Genomic DNA, 9,931 nt, shown 5'->3' on the forward strand with positions numbered 1-9,931 from the left:
ATAATATGTGTGAAGCAGATTGTTGTGCACATTATAAGCAATGTATATACTGTACTTTATCACATTTATAGTGTTTACATGTCAATTTGTATGAGCTGCAACCAAGACCATAACAGGATTCCATCATTATTTTCAATATTACCTCAACAAATATATATCACTGAGAAAGAGGAAACCCTTGTCACCTTGGTGTGTTTGCTGTGCAGGCTACTGGGTGTTTCACAAGTGCTGAGCTTCTCAGTACTGCCGTTAGTCCAAGTCTGATTCAGCAGCTCACCTCTAAATTCATTTTCTGTGATTTAAGATAAAACAAGATTATTCTGTTTTTATACAAAACAAAGGAACTCTGTGACTACTCAAAAATCAATTTATAGTCAACTTGAACACATTCTGAAAATTTGCCAAGCTTCGTGAGAGAAAAATGCCTTGTGTATGGTGAGTAACATGCAAACTAGCTATTTGGCCATCAGTGGCACAGCTGCTACCCTACGAATCCTGCATAATATTAATGAGATCACTCATCTCTTTTTAATTATTCTTCCAGCTCATTGTACAAATGATTGAAATAGCATTTTAAATCTATATCAAGCAATAACATTTACTAGTAACTTATTCACATCATTTGACTGTTGCACAACTTAATTCAACACCCCACATTTTCTATTCTATCTTCCAACAAGCAATGCAATTACATTTCAAACAAAACATTATTAAAAAGATACTGCATTTTGAATTACTAGGACTGGGGGAGTTTCAAGATAAAGTTTGCCCCACATATAACAATGTAAGAATCAGGAGCAGCAGTAGGCCATCCAGCTTTTGAGCTTGCCCTGCCATTTATTAAGATTGGGGGCTCAGCTGAAAAATCAAAAGAACTGCAGTAAATCTGAAACAAAAAAAAAGAAAATGCTGGAAACACTCAACAGTTCAGGCAGCATCTGTGGAAAGGGTGTGATGAAACATATTCAACCTGAAACATTAACTTTTTTCTTTCTGCAGATGATACATCACTTGCTGAGTGTTTCCAGCATTTTGTTTTGTTTAATGGCTGATCTTGAACCTCAGTTCTGCTTTCATGTATTATCCCTATATTCCTTGATTTCATTAAATCCAGAAGTCTACTAATCTTTGTAAAATGAACTCAATGTCTGAGCATCTACAGCCCACCAGGATATAGAATTCCAAAGATTTACCACCCTTGGAGTGAAGAAATTACCCAAATGGCCTACCCTTTATTCTAAGAGTGTGCCCCTTGGCTCCAGATTCCTCAACCTGGGAAACATCTTCCCTCCTCTATCTAGACCTAAAAGTACTTTGTAAGATTAAATGAGATCACAGCTAATCCTTTTAAACATAGGCCTATTCAACTCAACTGCTCTTCATGTGGCAAACCTGTCATCAGGTTAATCTCACTCCCAGACGGGCAATCCCATTTAGTCCAATTCCCTTCTAACTTTCTTGCATCCCTCCAACTTATTCTTTTTCCCACATATCAATAACTCCTCTTTGATTCTTTTTGCCATTAACTTACAGTCGTCAATTAACCTACCTGCACATCTTTAGCATGAGGATTAGAAACTAGAGAACCCTGAGGAAATCTGGGTGTTTACCAAGAAAACAGGTAAACTTCACAAAGACTGCACCCAAGGTCAGGTTCAAATCTTGGTCCCTGGAGCTGTGAGGCAGCACTCTTGTACTCAAATCCACTCATAAAAACGGTTTCCTGATTACTTGTTGCTCCCCCATGTATGCTAGGCCTCTTTGAGTATCAACATTTACCAAAATGTCACCATTTAAAGTACACTCTATTGCTCTATTTTGTGCACTGAGATGGAAGATCTCACCTTTTATCACATTGTGTTCCCTTTACCATGTTCTCACCACTCAGATGGTCCATATCTCTTTGAAGCCTCTCTGCATCTTTTTACCTATTGGTAATCCCCCCTAGTTTTGTATTATCAGTAAACTTGGACGTATCCTATTTGGATCCCTTAAATAAATTGTTGATATAGATTGTGAATACCTAGGGCCCAGGCACTGATCCTTACTGGTAGGTGGTACCCTACTTGTTACAGCTTCCAAACTGAGAAAGAGCTGTTTATTCCCACTCTCTGCTTTGTATCTTTTAACCAATTCTCAAACCATGCCAGTATATTATGACCAATTCCATGTTCTCCAACACTATTATCCACCTCCCATGTAGAGCCTTATCAAAAGTCTTCTGAAAATCTAAATACAACACCACCAAATGGTGACCCAAAATCTATTCTGATTGTCACAACCTCAAAAGAACTCCAGTAGTTTAGTCAAACATGACTTCCCTTTCATAAATCCACAGCGTTTCTGCTCAATCCTTTTATTCTTTTCTAGTTAACTACATTCTTCATGTATACATTCAGTAGACAATGTAAAAACTGCTGGTACCAGTAATTACATTTGACATTTTACTTCAGATGGTTTGGTATTTCACATATCTAAAAAAATCCATCGACAAACTTAAGACCCAGAAATGAATGCTGCAGAGAAATTTTTGGAGGTACATTTTCTGTTTGCCCACAATGAAGTAAACAGCTCTAATACAGCAGAGCAAACTTTCTAATCTGACTCAAGGATGTTAGATGCATGAAAAGGGTTTAAAGATCATTCAATTGTGTGCATGGAATTTAACAGACTAAAATCAAGCAATTTACCAGTACAGACTAACTGATATTAACCTTTCTGCTAAGACAATTAAAGAATTGGTATAGGAATATATGAATAAAAATGGGAAGGATCTCACACCTCATTGATCTTCACCACAAACACAGAAGTACATTTCCACTATTGTCCTTGTCACTATTTCTACCATTCCCATTGAACAAGTATTTCACCAGCTGGAGAATTAATTGTTTCTCTTTCCATAATCTAACCATATATATGCAGGTAGAGCTTCCAACAGCTGTCATCCCAGGTCTAAAAGTTTTCACAAATAATCATTATGTTTTCACTGCAGTGAAAAAATATGGGTGCCAGACATCTTAATGTCCTGGATTTCCAAGTTCAAGACTATATACCATATGATTTTATCTAGACCTTCATGTTGCCAAGAAACTTCAGCAAAAAGGCACTTGCAACTATGTGTACAGCTCCTCCCTCAGGTATTCAGTGACAAGACCACCAAAATTGGACTCATCCTTTTTCTCAACTCCATGACTTTGTTTAATCCTAGAGTTTTCAGATGGGCAGGAACAAACTCAACAACAGCTTCCATTTATGTAGCAACTTTAACTTCCAAGGGAGTTCAGAAGAGTGTTAACAAAGAAAAGATGAAGCTGTGACACATAACGAGACATTAGGTCAGTTGACCAGAAGCTTGATCAAAGAGATATGTCTTATAGAGGATCCTTAGGGAGGGAAGGTAGGTAGAGGAGGAGAGATTTTAGAAGCTTTCATTTCATATTCAAGACTTTTAAGTCAAGAAAGAGAATAGCTTGTGCATGTCTTACATGCTACAAGCCTAACATGACTTGAAAATCAAAGGGTTCCGCACCATTACCTAGACCTAACAGGCTCCTTTTTCTGGGTTCTTAATGAGACAACTTGATTAAGCAAACATCAATAGATTTTTCAGATAGAGGGAAGGAACCATAAACTTTCTTGTCTACCTATTATTTACACATACACAAGGGGATATTTTAAATCACTTCCTGTGGTAGACCAAAAACTTAATTGTCGTGTTTTTGTCTGTTTACACAAAAATGAAAAAAATATATTATTTATGTCGCCGTCTATGAAATAAATAATGACCAGTATTTCGGATTTTTTTTATTTTTTCCACATACAAAATATGAGCCAATGTTGAAGAGTAACAAAAAGGCAGTCCCACTATTGATATAATTCTGCATTATATAGTTCAGATATCAGTAGTCAGGTTTTACTGATTTCACATCACAAAAGCTCTAATTTAGTGGGTCTATTTTTTGCAATTATAAATAAGAGAAAAAGGATTCTTGTTATTGGGAAAATTGCAAAGAAAAAGAAAAGAATAAAATAAAATCAGCAGTTAACCAATCAATAAGTATTTATATAGCTTGTTTTTTGACTGAGACACTTAAACTTAGTGATACTTGAAACAAAGCACTGTACTCCTACCTAGATACTACCAGTTCAAGCCTCGGCCAAGATCGACATTCATGCCAGTCCAAACTAAAAGAAGTTGTTTCCTTATGGTGACACTTCAAAACAGTTACTGATTACCTGTTTTAAAAAGTATTCCTCACTGTGGAAAAAGTGTAATTTGATAGGCTAACAGTAACTGAAGGATTAAATGGGGCAAAGTCTTCCTGTGTAGAAATTACTGATGTTTTTCCACTTCTGCATGCGAGTTTTATATTTTCTCATTCTGTGCTAATACTAAAAAACAAATGCCAATAAATTTCATTTTTATTTTGTGCAATTCTTTATCATTTACCATATTTTTACAATTATATCCTTCAATTTTGTACATTTATAATTTAGCTCCAATTTACAAGGGAATTTATTTACAAGGGAATTACACAGGTTCCAGTGGATAATACTCAATTTTCCTTGATGTATGTATGGTTCAATTTATTTCTTGATAAAAAAAGAGAACAATGTATAAGCTTTAACATAATTGTAAATCTTTCCCCTTTCTTAAGCCATTACATTTCCTCAAAGGTAATTTTTCACTTGTATGAAAGCAATTATATATCTAGAATCATATTCATTTGTATTTATCAGAAACTTTCAGTTGCACATATGGATTTGTCAGTATAAATGTATGACATTTCCTGAAAAAACAATCAAGTTTGTTGGAAATACGAGTGTGCATATGTTTAGTGGATTGTGTTGTGTCTATAAATAATCAGATATTCTTTTTCTGTCCTTACTTTCCCATGTGAAAATCTCCTCAAAACTTTGCTCTCATTCCTTTCCAGGATAAAGCACTTATCCAGAAATCACTACTTATGCACCACATATGGTTAATTTCCTAGGTGCAGCAGACTTGACTGCAACCCCATCTGTCCCTTTTCCCAGAAAACAAGAGGAAGGAATAGGACGCAGCTGACAACTTACCTCCTGCACAGATTGTACACACCAACAAAAATTTAAAAAACTTTGATTATTTTGTGTCTTTACATTAACAAACTACTTTATATCAGTTAATTATTATCTTTAGTAATATAATTTTACTCCCTGGTTAGTTATTAGGATCAAATAATTGTGGTAAAATATAAGACAGGTTATTGGAGAACTTGCACCAAAAGCATATAAAGAGTGCTTCTGGTATGCATCCATGTTAGGTAGTAAGCTTCAAAGAGATGGCATGGTGCATTTTCATTGCATTTGAGTTATATTTTATGCATAGAATTTGAAAGCATTATGCTGTTTTTTTCAGGGTTATGCAATTGAAAATTGATTTTCCCTGAGCGAAAACACAATAACATCTACTTCCAGGTCATTCCATGCCATTCTAGAGATTCAGCCAGGCACTTCCCTGCATGTGAAACCCTTATGTGGGAACCAAAACTGCATTCATCATTGATCAGTCACAGGACAATTGTTTTACTGTTGCAGCACTGGGACTAGCATATGTGTAAAGTAAGTCTCTGACTTGCCTTTGAAATCCTCTGCTCCCCATCCACAGCACAGCTCTGACCATCCCTGATCTCACTCCTGATCAAGCAAGGCATGTCCCCACCCCTGACAACTCTCCAGTTTCTGACAAGGATTACCTTCTGATCTCCTGATGGTCCTGATCCCTTTAGGCCCTCCCATCCTGTGAAATCCTAAATCTCTGCTGCTCCCTTCCACCAACCATTCTCTTCTTCCTATTCCAGCTGTCTTATCCCTCCCTTCATATTGTGAAATCAATGCCAAGTCCCGAACCTTGTGGAAGATACCCCTCTGGATGTCGAACCCAGACTCTGATCATTGGTAAATATTCTCCACTTCTTGCTTTCCTGGCCCTGGTTCCTGGCTTTGATCATTGGTGGAAATTTCCCTTCCAGTTTCTGATCATTCTTGAAAAACTTCCTCAAGAACTTATTTCAGTGGCAATCTGACCCCAATCCTCATCCTCCAGCCACTGTCCCTCTCTCTGTGCTGTTCCCTGTCGCACATTTTCCATGAGAAAATAACACAACTCCCTTTAAATTATGCCTGAAATTTGCAGTAGGGCGTTCCTTTAACTGAAACAATTGCTAATAGCTCATTGTAACACTGATCTAGTACATGTATTTGGATACATTAGAATTTCTTGACTAATTGTTATGCAGACTTAATAATGCAATAATAAACAGTTAATGTTCATTTTGGAATAGAGATCAGTACTAAAATGGTTACATCCCATACAAACTGTCCTCCTGATGTCTAACACAGTTTTGCATATGTATACTTATTTACATTTTAGGGACTTAAGGATTCAGCTAACTGAACTGATACTGCTTGAGTTTTCAACTCCAACTAAAAATGCTTTAGACACAGTGTATTGTACTACCGTCTCAGTCACAGTTTATATACTGTACAATGCAACACTTGGCAAAGTCTAAACTTTCTTGCTTAATGATATGTGACCTGGAGATAAGAGATGGGTGAAATACATGATACAGCTTTCTTTAAGTCTAGTTTTCTTTAAAATTGCCTCCTTACTATTATGCTCACAGTCATACTTTACATTGTTAGCAGCCGCCATCAGAAGTTGGTGCTGACAATCTGAAGATTTTAGATAAGACTACAATAAACTGCAAACAATTAGTTTCTGCTGTTAATTTTGGCAGCAAGATTTTCAAAACCCTGTTATTGTCTATAAAATCCTTGCCATAAACAGTCAATATTACAATTTGAATTCACCTAAGAAAGCTGTGGCACTATGTGTGACATATATAGTAGTAAAGTAAAACAATTAAGACTATGCCAAGGTTTAAATCAGCTTAAATTAGTTGTTGGTATTGCTCAGTCAAATAGAACAACAGTACTTAAACTGCTTTAATTTGCTCGCTTTGATCAGCTTTTAATGTATAATCCTGAAATGTGTACAAAATCTATAAAATTAAACCTTTTGAAAACACACAATAGGAATAGTACACAGGTTGTCACATTTACCCTTTGTGTAGGGTAGATGTGCTTTACATTATATAAAAGTTACAACGTTCAGCTTATTGGAGTTATAGTATATATAAAGTTTTTACTAGCTAACAAACATTCAAATAATTTGATCAAATTAAAAATAACCAATTGCATACACATTTAAAAATGAATCCTTTGTGACTCTTCTCACGTTATGCATATTTCAATTTGAAATGTGACAAGTGTAGTGAGGTTAAACAAAGGCTTCCTGCTGACTACACTTACAGAAACCATGTGATTCTTTTCTTGCAAATGTAAATGGCTCCTTTATAGCTCGCAGGAGATATACAGTACAACACATGTTTTACGTCTCATCCTGTACTTGAATTTTATTATACAGTTGGAGTTTAATTAATATTTCACATCAGAAGTGAAGGATCTCATCTTTATTGTTACTCAAGCAGATAAATAAAACTCTACGCATTTATTTTCTCAAAGCTGTATACAGTGGGCAGCATTGGTAGGACTTATGCACTACTATTAATGAATCATCCCTTTTGTTATAATAACCATCGTAAGAAGGATTTCTACTCATGCAATCAGAAAAGAATCTAAAATTCCTCAAAGCAAATTCACAAAACTAAGTGGATTTAGAAAACAACTTCTTTGATTTTAGTATGACAAATGCCCAGGCAACTGTGAGTAAATAATGGGCTTCCTCTCTGCAGCAATGATAGGATTTGTTTTCTCTAGGTTAAGTACTTTTTTCACCGATTATTGACCATGCTCTCTGGAAAGCAAGAAGCTGTTTCAAACAGCTGTTCCCTTTCTCACAGCTAATTGCTTTTTTTCCAGGTCTTTACTAGCAAGTCACCTGTTCCTGTCACTGTGTAATCAATGATAGAAATCAGCACTTTCCCACAAATCATGCAAACAAATCTGTGCAGAGCAAGTCGTAGAGTACACCTCCATCAAATTACCTGACGCATTGTAAACACTTTGCCAAATGGCTTTGAATTAAAACACAAAACAGCTAAAAGATACCCTGTATCCAATCTATTTTATATTGAGCAATAAAGTATTCATGCACATAAAATCTCTGCTTTTTTAACACCAGTATTTAGCTAGAAATGTGCAATTGTTAAAATAGCAAAATCCATGGAACTTACAATTTATATAATGATTTTTCTTCTGTAGAATTAATAATTTTGTATTACATATTTGAGAGAAAATGTGGCACAGCTTACAAGAGTAAATGAAAATATTATTTAAAGTTAAAGTGAAAAAAAGAAACTTTAGGAACCAAAGAAACATTTTAGTAGTTAAGTTCAAATTCTATTAGACTATATTTAATAAGAAATATGTTAATTTTTGCAATATTGCCAAGTAAGGACTGCATATCAGCTGAATTACATTCAGCATAATTACATAAATATTTTTCTATACCCAAACAACAGTTCTAAGAGTTTGCCTTTGAAGTATTCCTGTAAATGCTCTGAAATGTTTTCATGATTCATTACTTGCCTGCCTAAACTGCACGGAATGAGTTTTCTAAGAGCATGGACCCAGGGCAGAGAACACAGAAAAGCAAGAAGCAAAATCAACAATGGAACCAAAGGGTTATCTAAGAGTACTCTTGTCCTTCTTTGTAAAAATGTCTCATTGCGAGACCTGATATATCAAATGCAAAAGTCTTCTACAGAAAGAACATGAAAAAGTCACCTTTGATTCTATATCTATGTAACTTATCTCCGTGCTACGCAGTTTCTGCACTATCAAGAGCCTGATAGTTCAACAAAACAAACAACTGACATATCAAAGCAGCACCAAAATCTTTTTTTACTTGAGAGTGCACAGATCAACTTTGTTGAGAGGGTATTTCTGAAATTAGTGTGAGTTGATCACTCTTTTCAAAATTATTCACAGGAAGACATTGATAACAAAACTAGACAAGGAAAAGGAGGTCAACAAGATATCGCTAAGTGATGTAAATTCAACCTGAAGTGTCTTCTATTGACAAACAGATCAGCTGTGTCCGTACACAGCTCAGAGAATAGAAGGAATCCAACAATATACTGTTTGTAGCTGTAAATTAAGCTCTCTCTAAGCTGTCCCAGTTAAACAATTTGTTTCTCCCAACAAGGCAGGGCAAGCAGTTTCAGTTATATTTATCAGACTTCAACAGAGGCCAAGAACACAAGCTTTGTCTTCCTTTGTCAGTAGGAGAACATTAATATTGACTTACCTTTTCCCCACAGCTATTGTCCACCTCGGTGAAATGACATCACGGAAAGCAATAATGAAATCTACAGCAGGGGCTGGGCCACGGCAGTCCACAACGGAGCATGAGACATGTGGTGGTTGAATTAAATATTTGATACTCCAGTGTGTTGCATAAGCCTGCTAAAGGCTGTGTGTCATTTACTTAATGACCAGTCTCATTAGTTAGATTGCAGAGAAGGCTTGATGCATTTTCTGTGTAAATACACTACCCATAAACCCTTGGGGTTGCAATATATCTGTTTACTCTATGAGGAGAAATGAATTTACTGTATACTACCTAATAGGTGGTCCTTGAAATTTAAACATCTCAGAACCATAGTTTCAAATATCCTGGAATCACAGAGTTTTAAAAAAGGACACATCACTCTGTTGGTTAATACATCCAATCTGATTGAAATTTAGGCTGTAAGATTACTTATTTCGATTTATGATTTGAACTAAAAGCTTGTTAATGTCACACTGTCAACCTACCTCCTCTAACCATACTTGTGGTAGAGTCCTAGGATTCCTATTTGAAACACTGTAAGCGGCCCAGGATATGACAGATGCCCTAGGTTATCAAAGCTACTTCCTTTGTTGG

At 35.8% G+C, this 9,931-nt stretch overlaps 1 protein-coding gene across 3 annotated transcripts in view; it reads right to left on the reverse strand.

Annotated features, from left to right (window-relative positions):
- The window catches only part of myt1b (myelin transcription factor 1b), a 50,091-nt gene extending 40,551 nt beyond the window's left edge, over window positions 1-9,540 (reverse strand). For all 3 annotated transcript variants that reach the window (XM_052031421.1, XM_052031420.1, XM_052031419.1), the window contains exons 1-2: window positions 9,314-9,540; window positions 186-292 (exon numbers count right to left, since the gene is read on the reverse strand). The gene's annotated coding sequence lies outside the window, so the exon portion shown is untranslated. The remainder of the gene's footprint in view (window positions 1-185; window positions 293-9,313) is intronic.
- Window positions 9,541-9,931: the final 391 nt, after the last annotated feature.

The sequence above is a fragment of the Pristis pectinata genome, chromosome 16, assembly GCF_009764475.1.
Source record: "Pristis pectinata isolate sPriPec2 chromosome 16, sPriPec2.1.pri, whole genome shotgun sequence".
Lineage (NCBI taxonomy): Eukaryota > Metazoa > Chordata > Chondrichthyes > Rhinopristiformes > Pristidae > Pristis > Pristis pectinata.